Source organism: Crocodylus porosus, unplaced genomic scaffold (genome assembly GCF_001723895.1).
Source record: "Crocodylus porosus isolate Cpor-Errol unplaced genomic scaffold, CroPor_comp1, whole genome shotgun sequence".
In the NCBI taxonomy this organism is placed as follows: domain Eukaryota; kingdom Metazoa; phylum Chordata; order Crocodylia; family Crocodylidae; genus Crocodylus; species Crocodylus porosus.
Genome location: NW_017728943.1, coordinates 36,537,666 through 36,552,680, shown reverse-complemented (window position 1 = coordinate 36,552,680; position 15,015 = coordinate 36,537,666). Strand labels below are relative to the sequence as shown.

Here is a 15,015-nt window from a genome sequence, read left to right as displayed (position 1 = left end):
GGGGGGGGAGAGTGGACTTATTGAACCGTATTATTCAGAATTAGGAACAAGGATTCAAATGGTGAAACCCTGACCATATTGCAATCAATGATGAAATCTCCCTTGATTTCACTGAAGCCAGAATTTTAACTAAGAAAATGGTAGATATGGAAAAAAAAGAGTTTTAAAAGAGAAAACAGGACAGAGGAAATAGCAAAGTGTTAATTATAAACGCCAAAGAGTGAATACTATATACACAATTTCTCCAAGCATAAATTATTATATAGCTTATTTGCACAATACCTTTTGTGGAAAGCAGGAATCTATGAGCATGCCAGTAACATTTCATACATAAAATTGGGCCAAGTTTTTTTACTTGCAGGAAGGGTTCAGAGTCTTGGTTAAATAAAGAAACTTAAAATTACAGGATTTGGTTCTTACATGTGAAATTGATTTGAGAATTTCCAAGCATATCAGATAAGTAGTTTATAAGTTAGAATGATTTAATGTGTTTTGATTTTTTTTGGAAGAAATGAGTAATTCTATCTCAGACCATTTTTTGCCCCAAGTGACCCTAATAATAGAACAATTCAGATTTTTCAAACTTACTGAAATCCTGTACATATCTTCATGGAAAATTTTTTTTTAAATCAACAGTCATTCTTTGCTGCCACCCTTCATAAGATAAGACTGATGAAGAGTGGTCTATTTTAAACAGCAAATCCACATTTGGATTTCTTTTAAGTTCACCATTTTTTAGTGATTCATATTCCTTCCTTATTTATACAAGGAATTTTCCTGCATCATTTGGCTATTATTGATTACATCACCTTTTTGGTTATTTTTCATTTAGAAATCATAGAAAAAATAGAAAAGTAGGGTTGGAAGGGCCCTTCAAAGGTCATCTACTCCAACCCCATGTCTGAGGTACAATCATCCCTATCCAAACCATTCAATCCAAATCCATTGTCTAATCCAGTGGTTCTCAACTTTTTCAGACTCAACGCACCCCTCAGCCAACTCAAGGCACCTTTTCATAACTTCTGTGAATTGGGTGGCAATTCATCTTAAAATAATATTTCATTAATTACAGGGCTTATCTCCTTGCAGATGGGTCAGACAGTGAAAGCAGGGGAACAGACAGGCAGAGAGAGCCTGTATTTGCCTTTATCTGCTAATCTTCTCCCATATAAAGCCTGAGCCTGTGATTATTTGCTTATCTCATAACACTTCCAGTGGCACCCTTCAAAGGATCTCACAAAATCCTGTTTGAGAATCACTGGTCTAACCTCTTAGCAAAACCACACAGCGGACACATCTGCACAAGACGCGTTAATACGAATCAACCTAATTTAATGCACATTACAAGCAGGAATCTGCACCCTTAAAGCACATCAAAAATGGTGAAATTAGGCTAACTGTACCTAAACTTGATACCTGCAAATGCAGTTATCAAATTTAGGTGTGATTAGTTAAAGTGCATTACCATGTGCCCAGCCACTAGGGGCACATGGACTTGGCACTAACTTTAGTGCCAAGTCCATTAGTTTTAGTGCCAAGTCCCTGCATGTGTAGACACCCAAAAAATCACTTATTTAGCTTAATGTGCATTAAATTTAGTCATGCTTAAATGCATAGGTAAACGTGCCCAGTCAACCCTGGCAAAGGAGAAGTTATAGCTTCTTTTCGCTTCCTCTGTAGTTGTGACATACATAATTACATAATTCAAAAGCAGTCTTTATTGAAGAATAAACCAGAAATAAAAATAGATGTTAACAATAAAAATACTGTTGTAATGTAGCAATGTTATGAGTTTGAATTTTATGACCAATAAAACATGGCACAATAGACAGTGAATTAAGGACTGCCAGCCAATTCTGAATTTTTCATACTAATTTGGGACTGCACCAAACCTGAAAAATTACTTGGCCATATCTTTTCACTTTTATTTACATAAAGAACAACATTCAGTTCAGGGTAGGCTTACACCAAACATTTTATTTTGAGTTAAACAAACTACTTGATGCCATTCTCAGAGGCATAACAGTGCAGCTGCATGCTCAGGGCAGCCATGTGATACCCAAGGCAACGCCAGCTGCTGCAGTGCTGATTGCAGTGACACAATCAGTTGCCACTCCAGTTGCAGCTATTTTTGTGCCTCTCCACAAAAGTAGCACCTGCAGCTGCTGACCCGATTGTCTGCCCCTCACATTCCCCAGTTATGCTACTTGTCCTTCTGCTGGTATATATACCAGGTTATTCTTGTGCTGGGTCTTTCTTTACTGTATATACTACCCCCGCCCTAGGAAGTCATTGAAGTATATAATATGAAACAGCTACCTTTTCAATCCATATACTTCTTAGAACATACCAGGATACATTCTGATCCTTGGCTCACATGGAGCAACCCCTTAATAAATCTTGATTTGCATGCATTAGAAAAATACATAAATAAAATAAAAAAGGAAAAGCAGATATAGGATTAAATAAAGAAAGAATAAAAGAATAGTAGCAAAATTGATTCCGATCAACTGCTTTTATGCAAAATAGATTGTGTCAAGGAAGTTTGGTTGATGAAGCTAAGCATGGTGATGTAATACGCTTACACTTCTGTAAGGTGCTTTAGTACTGTTGGAAATTCGATTTTAGCACTATTCAAAATTAGTGTCTTTTAAGTGGATTCAAAACTGATTATCTGATAGATCTGAAGCATAATTGCAAATTAACTTTCAATTAATGCTTCTAGTTGGGTCTTACACAGCTCTATTCAGGAGGCAAGTAATACACAACATATTTATCAACAGATCTGAGAAAAAATACAGCAACTTTGATGGTGAAGTATGCAACTGAATGAGGAGAATGAATCATCTGAGAGAGTTGGCTGAAATTTTGATGTAATCTAGCCCACAATCAGTCCCAGTAGAACTACTTGGATGAATCCAGGCTGTAGAATTAGTAATAAAGGGTTGGAATAGCACATGACCAAAGATCAGTGTACACAAGTAGAAAGAAACAGCTCAATCCATACTGAACCAACAATGAGCTGGCAAGAAATTTAATCCCAAAAGGTTAGACACACATCTAGCAGGCCTTGGTCAGTTCTTTGTATCTGAAAGTTATAAAACGAGGAAATACAAGCCCTAATGGCTTAATGGTTTTGCCCTTGACTGTGTTAACAGGGACCTATCTTCTTACATGGTAAATTAGTTACTTCCAGCCTACACTTGAGTCCTAAGTGGTAGAGAAACAGATGCAATGTTAGCAGAACAAGAAACTAATCCAAATATCTAAACAATGCTACTTACAGGTATTTCAATTTTAATCCAGATTGTGAAAAAAGCACTGCCACATTTGGCATCCAGGAGCTGAAATTACAAGGAAGGCTTCTCCTTTGTGTGCCATCTTGCAGTGTCATCAAAGGTCATAGTATATTGCAGATATCAGGGGATAATGAGTTAGGGTCATGCATAATGATGTGAGGCTCCAGGTAACAGAGGAGACATTCTTCTGTTCCTTCCCTTAGGTTGGATATTTGGATCATTTACAAACTCTAGTCACATCCACACAGATACAGTTTTTCCAAGCCTGGCACAGCACAGTCCATTGGGTGATAAAGGTGTTGTAGGTTGCATTACACCTTTCATTACCTGAAGCCATTTACTGTATAAAAACAGGGTTAGCAGGGAGTTTCTAAAAGACCCAAGCAAATGTCTCTTACTTTTTAGACCACAAAACTCCCTATTTTCACGCTTAAAATAGAAGGCTTTGTTTCACATCTGCTCTGAAAAACAGTCTCCTATCAATGAGACAAAAGGTCAGACTTTACAATAAATATACACAGAGTGAAGGACACACTCATGTAGCTACATAAGTCTTCTCTGAAGAGTTTTACAGACTGGTAATATGCAGCTCCAGACACTAGACTTTTAAATCATTTAAAGTTGACATAAGCTGATCCTACCCTCAATTTATAATCATGTTTTTACTTTTAGACTCTGACAATCACAAATTTTTTATATTAGATCTGCAAGTATTCCTATTCAATAATATCATCAGAGTCCATTCATCGTGATGTCATAACAGCACTCAAATTCCTTACAACCCCAACCCCCTGACCTTCCTCTGACTGTCATCAACCAGAAGAAAAAAAGCCTAGGGGAAAAAAACTCATCTGAAGTCTGTTGGAAGTGAAATTTTCCATGTTTGAATGTGGTTTTCAGATCCTCTGAGCTCCACAGGAAGACACTGGGCACCACCTACGCTCATTGTGATCATAACCTTTGAAGATGTTCAAAAGGGAAAAAAAGGGTCTTAGCTATTTTGCATGAAAAGTCTAGGGGCCAAACTTGACTGGAACTGTTTGTTTTAAGTACTTTGCAACAGCAACAGCAGTGCATCATATGAAAAGGCTTTGCTTGGCATTTGTCCACAGTTATAAATAAAAAACATATTTATCTCTGGTCATGCATGTAATTTAGAAGTCACACAGAAGAAATTTTTTTTCCTTTCTAAATCTGTAGAAAAACCTAAGATAAATTCTTATAAATTATAAAGGAAAAAACAGAAAAAAGAAAAAAACCCACAAAAAAAAAAAATCAAAACAGTTTGGCTTTTTGGAACCTGGTAAACAAATTATTTCTTCAGGTAGAATGAAGTGTGCGTATGCATCATTGCAAGTGGACACAGTTCCATGGTATCCCATAAAAATATTTCATTGGAATTAATTGGAGGTGGAAATTTTTCAGTGTTTTGAGAAGACCAACATCTTCCAAGACATTTTATCTCCTCTGAAATGACTGAACTAACACTGTGTTTATGATCACCTGTGCAGTGGCAGTCACTGCTTAAAGGCCTGAACAGGTCCCATTCAAATGACATCACTGGTACAGTTTGGGCATGTCTACATGTGCACATTTTATTTCACAGTAACCACAATTACTGCACAGTACAGGCATGCATCTACATGTGCATGCCTGTACTGCACAGTAAATATGGCAGCTTATGCTGACCTGAGTGTAAAATTGATACCTGCATGGTGCAGGTATCTAATTTACTCCCAGTTAGTTAGATGCCTTACTGTGCAGTAACACTGTGTGTGTGGACTGACTTGGGACTAACTTCAGTCCCAAGTCAGTCCACACACAGCGTTAATGTACTTTAGTGCCTGCACATGTAGATGCCAGCCTATATCCACTTATTGTATAGTAAATTTAAACCAGCACAAATGCACGTAAAGCCATATCCACTCAGTATATCCAAATGAAAGATCACATGAAGACCTAAGTTTGAGAACCTGGTGAACTTCTACTTAATTCATATCACATGAGGCAATCTACCAAATAAGCCTTTAAATTCAGCCCAACTTATTTTTCAGCAGCTTGATCTATATGGAGTTAAAAAAAACCCAATCAACTCTCCTTAAAGTTTTGCTTTATTAAAAAAGAGCTAATGACAATAAGGTATAAATCTCAGCCCAAGCTCTTCCCTGCACAGCTAGCTGTAGTTATGTTGTTTCTGTAGGGCTAATCTGTTGTAGACCTTAGTTTCTTGTGCCTAAGAAAGCCCATTCTCCCCATACACTTTAACCAGTATGTAGGTGTCAGGATAGTCTGACAAGGGTCTCACACCTACTGACAAGGTGGAACAAGAGAAGAAAATTGCCACCTTCTTCCTGTGTAGTTGGAAAAGAAAATAACTTCAGTATTTCAGGTAGAGTTGTGTGGTATCCACGGACCATATTGAATTTTTAATGGTAACCAATATATTTGCACAACCTGTTGGAGCCAGTGATGTCACTATCCAATTTACATGCATGTATTGAAGACCTGGGACATGCAGCTTCATCTGCCCACTTTCGGAAGTACCTTAAAATAATCTTGAGAGGATAGTGAAGTCATAGCATTTGGGTCACCATATATAATCAAATTCCTCTGAAGAAAGGAGGGAAAGAGTTTTTCCAGGTAGATTACAGGGTATGTTTAAGAAGTATTCCATCCCAGAACTGTTACAAAAAAAGAAAATTAATTAGAAGAAAACAAGCGAATGCATCCCTGTCAGCTGAAACTCTGCACTGGTCTAGAAAGGCAAAGTTTTCAAGCTACAAACTGTGCAACTGACAACCTTTCTCACTGTAGGTAGCATTCAAGTCAACTTGATGACAAAAGTTCTGTGACATCACTACTGATTGCCTTGGTTGGGAGCATTAGAGAGATTCACTTTGATGGTCCTTTGCTCATAAAAACATTTTCAACCAGCTAGAGCCTACTGTATGGAAAAGACCTCACCATTCTTTTTTCAGGATGTAACATGCCTTGCCTTTTTAATTCATTTCTATTAAGGTTCTAAAAACTGAAGGAGTGAATGCTGCCTGCGCATTCCCATTTGCTCTCTAAATTGGGCAATTTTAATATCATATGGGAGAAAAAGAGAGAGTTTGAAGGACCCCAGCAAAACTTTCCTATTTGCAAAGCTAGCAGAAATATGTTGTTCCACTGTTTTCCTGACAGTGTGATTTATGAAAACTTTTTTTTGTATGGCACACACTGTACCAGTTTACCTTGTTCCACTCTTAACTTTTTAGTATTTTTTCCTAATAAGTTAGTCCCAGATCCTGCAAATGCTTAGGCATTTGCTTAATTTTTAAAATTATATAACGAATAGTCCCATTGTAAAGCTGTCCCATGTAAGAAATATAGCACTCATCTGAAAATACATTAGCCTGTACGAATTATAACACTCATGCTAACATATGAAACCACCTTGGTTAAGTTTGTTGATGACAAATAGTCATTTTTAACAATACTTCATTTAATGTAATGTAATGTGGGATGATAATATAAAAGTGATACCAATCAACTCAATGGAAATAAAATAATGCAGGAGAAGCTGCTCTTTTGGAAATGTTCCTGGATAGAAGCAAAATGAGGAAGCTGAGTTTCAGGCAGATCTGTGTTACTGGGCAGCCTTATTCGTACTGTAAGTGGCACTGTCTTTGTGCATTTTTCTTACAGTGCAGTGATTCAAAATATTAAGAGAGCAAATAGCGTATTCTGCAGTAAGCAGTATGCAAACTTTTCATTTTGTCTGAATAAAAAGCCTGAATGCTTCAGATTAACAGACCCTTGGCACATACTTACAGCTGTATGCTGTGGGACTCTTTACCAGTTAACATTTTCATATATCCAGACATATGGATGAATTGAGCACAAGAGAAACAGGACTGATTGTAATTACACTGAGCATTTCTGGCAACAAAAAAAAGTTTTTCCTTGTATGCAGATAGGTTTAAGTTACAGCAACACAGATTTGCCAAGTTTCATGGTTTTACTGTGGGACATAGGGCAGAGGCTTGATCCAAAGACCAATGAAGTGAATGAAGTTCCTACTGACTTGATTAGGCCTCACAGTTGCAAAGCAAGACATAGTAGCCATGTCAATGCTCTTTTCTAAGAAAACTGGTTTTGTTAGCACACCTAATGGGTTTTAAGGTTAGATACATTTGTTTAAAAAAACTAAAACTGAATTTGAGTTGGTTAAAATGAACTTGAATACGCCGTTTAAGCCCTAGGTTAATGTTGTATGACAGTCTAACCTTCCAAGCTCTTATAGAAACTACTATAGAGGAAAAAATACACTATTCACACTTTTGATGCCTCCTGAACCCTTCTAATGTTTTTAAATCAAGTGTTCATTTCTGTGGCTTCTCCACCTTTACTACTTCATCAAGGTAAAAGATTTTAAGGCTTACTGTAAAAGCCTTAATTTGAAAAATAAACAAACATTCAGTAGTTCAGTCCCTGATGCCTTCCTATACCATAACATACTTTCAAGTAATAAATCTTTACTTTGACAGCTTTCTGATGATGCATTGCATTAATACATCATCATGACAATATTCATGATGTATTTCGAATGTATTTCCTGAAAGGGATATCAACTATACATTCCATTTTTAGAGCACTAGAGAAGGCTGTTTAAAGGGGCAAGAAAGGGACAGGCCGGGGTTTTATAAAAGCTCCAAAAGGGAATGTGGAATGAAGTTGATCAACCTCTTTGAACTGCTGAGGAGAGTAAAAGAAATGAAAGATGCCACTTGCAGACCAGCTGTTTCTACCGTCTTTCCTCAAAGTACAAGGTGATTGTCTGGTTGTTCCTAGGACAGTTATTGCTGCTGGTAGTGAAAGTGAAGGGGAAAAAAATGCTGTACTAGAGTCAGGGAAATAATGATAAGTGTGTCAATAAAATGAGGTACATGGGCAACTGGAGTGTGACAATGAAAGATGTGATATTACAGGAATAATTAAGAAGGTCTGCATAATAGTCTTCAATAGGCCTGCAGACTGAGTAACAACAACCTACCAATCTTAGTGAAAAGATTTATGGCGAGAGTTGTGCACACTGAAATGGAGGAAACCACTGAGAGCTGACACAAAACGCTGGTTTTCTGTCTCTGAAACTTCAGTTCAGACAGAAGGATCGTAGCATTATACCCCTTTACCATATCGAGGGTGTCTACATGTGCAATTACAGTACATGAATAAACTGTGGATCTTATTGCTCCAGAGTTATTTCCTCCCAGGTGCGCCATTTGAACTGCACCCAGGAACAATTAAATCCAGAGCAATAAGCTCCAAAGGTTTTTTTTTGCACAGCATGTGGAACTGGGGTGGAGCAGCCCTGGCTGGCAGGGGGCCCTGCAGGACAGCTTGCCAGCCCAGGACTGCTCCTCACCCTCCCCCCCGCTCAACATGCTGCAGAGGGGCTAGCTGGGGCACAAGGGAGCTTGAGGGTGGGGCTAGCCAGCAGGCAGCTGCTACACTGAAGCACCCTTTTGCCCCAGTCAGCCCCTCCAGCATCTACACATGTGCTGCTGTGGAGTTTTTTACTAGTTGCAGGATAATACTTGTATTTAGAAGTATGATCCTGCTGCAGAGTAAATTAGTTTACTCCAGCCTAATGGGGCACATGTGTAGATGCATGACATTTACTGCTCAGCTAATCAGTCAGCTGTGCAGTAAGTGTCTTATGTAGATGTGCCCAGAGAGAGGTAGTTGGCCAAGTTAATCCGAAGCCAGGCAAAAGGCAGGGCAGAGTGGCAACTTATAGACTAATTTAGAGCTTTCTTATTCCTCTGAGTTAGCATTTCTCAACCTATGGTCATGACCTAAAAGTGGGTCTCCAGAATGTATGAAAGGGTTGTGAACAAACTTAAAAAATTGATCTGCAAATTTTAAAAATGGATTCTCCTTTAAAGAAGAAAAATGTGGGAAACTGTGTCTTTTCCCTTGAAGGCTGGGGAGTTCCAGCTTGTGAGGGGTTGCTTGCCACACCCCCATCCCAAGGGACCCACACCCTGGGGGATGGGGGTTGGAGGCAGGGGGCAGTGGGTCAAGAGTGAGGGCCACTGGGTCAAGACTGGCCATGGATGTTTACAAAAGGGTCCTGGTACAAAAAAGGTTGAGAATGACTGGCCTATAAGGTGCTCTGCCCTGCCTTTAGTCTGAAGTAGTCTTTAAGGTGTCACCTTGCCCTGCGTTTTACTGTGCATTTATTATTAAGAATGGTACAATTTTGGGTTTTTGAAAAGAAGGTACATTTTTCAAAGATGATTTTAACCGAGGTTAGGACTACCAAGAATGTCCCTTTATGAAGGGAGATATAATTTATTTCAAGCCTCTTGAAAGGCTTCATTCTGGGACTGTCTGTATGAGCGCTTTAATGTGCAGTAACCTATTTTACTGCATATTAGTCACATAAAAACATGGAGTTACACTAATGTGCAGTAAAATAGGCTACTCTGCATTAAGTGTCATTTAAAAGCATACGCTTTTGGTACTGAGCATTATGGCAGCCTAATGCACATTTATTTAGTTCCTCATATTGGACATACTACATTTAATGCTGATTAGGAAAAGTGCATTAACGCACATGTAGGTGCACCCTCTATTTCCTTAATAAATTCCAAGAAGTTTACATGAAAACTTGCTTAGGTCTTAGAATTTCCATGTTAGGGCCCATGACAAAAATCTGTAGTACTCAGAGCTCTCACCTTAATAAAGGGGATTAATTAAACTCTAGTTTGTTGGTGTCAACCATGTCTGTGGTAGCTAACATTCAAAATGCCTGGGATGTTTGATTTTAAGCTGAAGACGTTTGCTAGGGAAAAATGCATAGGCAAATCTGGGCAAAAGATCAGCCCCTTTTCAATGAGTAAGAACAAAGGCCTGCTCTCTAGTTCTGAGCTAGATCTATCTATGTGAAGTTACTAGGCATCAACCAACAATGGAGATAAATAGTTTTATTTAGCTTGGCTGTATGAATTGGTTGAGTAGACAGCGTGACATTTTGCCAGTTAATAGTAACAGGTCCAAGCGCCCCTCTTTGTGCATGAAACATGCATCTCTGGTAGCTTTGGTGGTGACCTCTGTATTACCATTCTCACTGAAGAGATTTGATAAAGAACTGACAAAATCTTCAGCCTCCTGTCCTTTGGCATACAGACGCTTTCTGCACCATTATCTGTGATCAGCCTGAGGTGCTGAATTCTTTGTTCCAAGGTTAGGTAAATTCTCTGTGTTGATCAGAGAGCCTGGAGGAAGACAATGGATATCTCTGTGTCCTGGAGTGCATTTTTCTCATCAGGGCTCTTCTTATCAGGTCATCTAGTGAGAAACAGATGTAAATTTCCTTCTTCTTTACCTCTGCAATTAGCATTATAAGGAGCTTTGTAAAAACCCCTGGGGACATCAAAAGGCTTATGTTGGAAAGGGTCTTTAAAAAAAATAGCAAACCTGATACATTTCCTGTAGCATTCCTTTGTTAGAAAATGCAGGTGAGGTCTAATGGGGTTAAATCTCTAGTGGAACTGCTGTCAGTAGTACATTTTGGTTCTGCACCCCAGATCTTAATTTAGGATTTTATTTTTGTTGTTGGATGTAAAATTCCTTCTGTGGAAACTACACAAGAAGAGTAAGTATGAATCATAAAATATGCTTATCAAGCTTTTGCCTCTGATCTTGGTGGGGGAAGGAGCAGGTTGGATATGGAAGATGAAGAAAATATTTGAGTTCTGTGAAATATTCCTGATGGATCAACCCTTGCAGCAACCCTCATATCCACCAGCCCACAAATGGACTGCGCTGTTGATACTCATGGAGTCTTCTGGTGTACATTATTATTACTGAGTTATTTAAAGTTTTCTTAAGACTTTCCTTGCCCTCTAGGCTTTGTACCTGCATACACTTGAAGTCCCTTTAAGAATGGAATCAGCTATTTTTCTCTTTCCCTAGGTGTGTATAGGCCTAGAGAGAAGTGGGACAGAGGAAGAAAAGGGTAACTCCTCACTGTCTTTGAAAACGAAACTTCCCACCAGAGCTGTCCCTAGGGTATGATGAATTGGGGCAACCACCCCAGACTCCATGCTTGGAGGGGCCCTGCGGAGCTGGGAGGAGCAGCTATGGCTCCTCCCACAGGGCCCACCTAGAGCAGGAGGTAGAAGCAGCACAGAGAGCCCTCCCCTTTGTGGGGGTATCACAGCCCCGCACAGTGTTACGGGTGGCCCACATAGGCTGATTTGCTCTGGGCCCCCTACCTGCCTAGGGTTAGCTTTGGTTCTCACAGAAATAAATTTTGGAAGCAACCAAATCTTAACATGGCAAGAATTTGGAATTCCTTTCTGGATTGAACACATTTAAGGATGTCCTGTATGATTGGCATTCTCAGGAAAAAAAATAAGATTGTGTGGAACAAATAAAAATAATTATACTTCTGTGGATGATTACTATGATTGCAGAGGAAACTTGGGTTTTGGCATGTTTAAACTAACGCACAACATGTGGTTACAAAGCTCTGTAATGATCTAGGTTTCTACTACTAAAAATAATGATCTAGGTTTCTACTACTGAAATATCTTAAAGGAGAGTCCTAAACTTGAATGCAAGGGCTCTTTCTGTCCCCAAGTTTGATGAAGACAGTCAACCCTCCATGACGGGGGGGGTTGTTCTAATGTGGTGGTTTATTGAATCTTGTGATGATCAGATGGCAAGGGAAAAGTTCACTGCAGGTATTCTATTGGATAACACATTTTTAGCATTTCTGACATGCATGGGAATTACCTTGAAATAATTCCTCTTTTTAACCTACAGAACAGATATAATTTGATTTACCTATATTGCCTTGCCAATAAGCTTGAACTGGACAGGTTACAGTGGCTGGGATAAAAATGTTTTAATGGAACCACACTTATCTAGTCAGTCAGTCCTACTAAAAACACTGTCAATTTGCCAAAAAAATTCATTGCAATGGTATTTTAGTGACATGAACAACTCATTAGTGGGTGAACTGAGGCACCTCCATTTTATAAAAACCACCAAACAGGTAATGACTTTTATACTGATCTGAACTGGATCCAAAACAATGAGAATTATCACTGCTAAGTAATCCATTTTTGTAGTTGCCAAAAACCCAGACCCACAAAACATGTTTGCTGTCCCCCAAGAAACAAGAATGCTGGCAAACATGGGTGTAATTTGGGCCAGTATAATGGCAGCACTACACGTAGGCAAAAGTGGGGGGGCCAACTGCAGACATCATTGTAAAAATGCTGAAGTTTAACCTTTGTCTTACTCCACAGAAAAACAGTAATAGCAATAGAGAAATCCCCTGTCCTGCCAACATCCTGGTATAATGAAAGCCACGTACCTTTTCCAGTCCTCATTCCTACCAATTTTCAGTTGCTTTCAAAACAGTTTATGCAAGTGCTTTCTACAAATTCTTGCAATTCTTTGGTCAGTCTTAGGTCCTAATCTAGGCTTACTGATGTCATTTGTTGCAGGCAGAGGACATCAGTGCCAAAAACCTATGTGTTTTCCAGTCCCATGTCTCTAATAGTATTCATCACAGATCATTGTACAGGAAGTAGTTAGGGTTATCATATTTCCAGTTTCGAAAAAGAGAACACCTATCAGAGAAGGGGGTACATAATGGTGGGAGGGGCAGTGATATGCTGGTGCCCTGCCCTTGCCCATGCCGTTGTCCCTCACTCCCAAGCCACAGCCTCACCCCCCAGCTCTGCTGCTGCCCCTCACTCCCAACACACAGTACCCCACCCCCGGAGCCATGCTGGTGCCCCTCACTCCTGATCCACAGCCCCCTGGCACTGCCAGTGCTCCACACTCCCGACTCACAGCCCCTTGCTCCCCACAGCCATGAAGCATCTCCTGGCCCACCCCTGTGAGCAAGGACACCAGCTGCAATGCCATCAGCCCAGCCATGCAGCTCCACCCTGTCCACTGAAGGGCCCCCCACTTCCCCTGCTGGGGGGGCAGACACCTCCTCTCCCAGCCCTTCTGCAGCCCCAGAATCTGGACAGCTTCCCCCAGTGCCAGCAGGCATCCATCCCCTCCACATACCTGATACACACACACACAGACTCACATGCTTCCCCAAACTCCCAGACAGTTCCCAAGCCCTGGCCCTCCAATTCCTGCTCCCCATAGACTTACCTGCATCCAGCTGCTGGAACTGCACCCACCACCCTGCCTGGTTCCATACCAGCCATATGTGTGTGTGTGTGTGTGTGCACAACCACATGCACCCCCTGCCCCCAATCACTCTCTCCCCACTCCCCCCAACCCCAAGCAACATCTACCTAGGGCAAGCCAAAAAGTGCTGGGAGAAATATCAATGCTCAGCAGAGAAAAATCCTGGACATTTCATATTTAAAAAAAACACCCAGACAGAGATCAGAGGACCCAAAAAGAGGACAGATCCAAGAAAACCCAGATGTATGGGAACCCTAGGAAGTGCTAGAAAGGATACTGCTTTTTAGGTAACAAATATGTGGATTTTTAGATTTACCTGTGAAAGTACCTTATGGAAAGTTCCCTTAGATGTTGAAATGTGTGTTGTTTCTTTGTTATTCTACTGAAGCCTATTGACACATTTCATTTCACAAAAATCTCCCTGGCTTTTTGTTGGTGGTGTTGGTATATATCAAATGAAAAGCAAGAACTGAAAACCCTGTTAACCATCATTCTCTTGCCTGATGCATCCTACTGATTGGTGTGCTACTGAAAAAAAATTGTTCATCTGAAGTTCACGTAAAACAGAAGTAAAATCAGAAAGTTACCCAAAGGAATTCTGCATTCCCAGACAATTGTCTTGTTGGTTTTCAAATATTAAAACTCTCGTAGTTGTTAAATAAAGAGCAATGAGAAAATGCATGCAATTTTAATTTCCACTGGGACTATGCTTAGTGTGAAACAATCATGTTGTTACTTATTTTTCTAAACACAAAAATAGCACTGTAATGTGAGCCTCAGGTGTTATTTGGAACAAGGTAGTGAAAAAATAAAGTATTTCCTTCCAAGATAGCTTTTTGTTTTTTGTTTTCTTTTAGAAAATTGCTTTAATTAGACAGGACCTTTAAAAAGGAGACTGATTACACATCCTATCTGAAACACTGTTTAAAGAAGAGCAGATTAACCAACAAACTAATTTCACTAGATCCCATGCACATATCTTCATTTTCTTGATTCACCAAAAATGAATGCTTTTAGCTTACTAGTTCTACTGTGCATAATAAAAGTGGTTGAATAGTATGTCACAGCCAATGTGCATTGCGCCCTACAAAGCATGTTTTTTGATCTGAGCTTTCTCACTTTGACAGTCAGCTGTCTGTGGTTGTTGCGCAGGATCCTTTGTTAGAAGCCATTTTGTCATGTTTAATAAACTAACCAAACTAAGACTGCGCAGTTTTTGTAAGCTGCCCCCCAAAAAGGTTGAACTTGTATGGGCTCCCAAGGGCCTCGCAATTTCAGAACACACAAAGTTATTTGGATTTGTTTTCACGCCAGCTTCATGAAAGTTAAATGCAAGTTTCTATTGTAACTGCTTATGCAGGGGACCTGTGAAATATGGATTGATGTAGACCTGCCATCCTTGAATACAGTCTTGGTCTTTAGGTACAACATTACTACTACAAAGACCACTAAACCCTCTTTGCCCATGTAAAGTTTTATGGAATTTCAAAGGATG

The 15,015-nt window shown here is 39.7% G+C and overlaps 1 long non-coding RNA gene across 1 annotated transcript in view; it reads right to left on the bottom strand.

Annotated features, from left to right (window-relative positions):
- Positions 1-3,821, bottom strand: part of LOC109319176 — a 13,316-nt gene extending 9,495 nt beyond the window's left edge. The window contains exon 1 of the long non-coding RNA XR_002103396.1: positions 3,285-3,821. This is a non-coding gene — a long non-coding RNA (uncharacterized LOC109319176). The remainder of the gene's footprint in view (positions 1-3,284) is intronic.
- Positions 3,822-15,015: the final 11,194 nt, after the last annotated feature.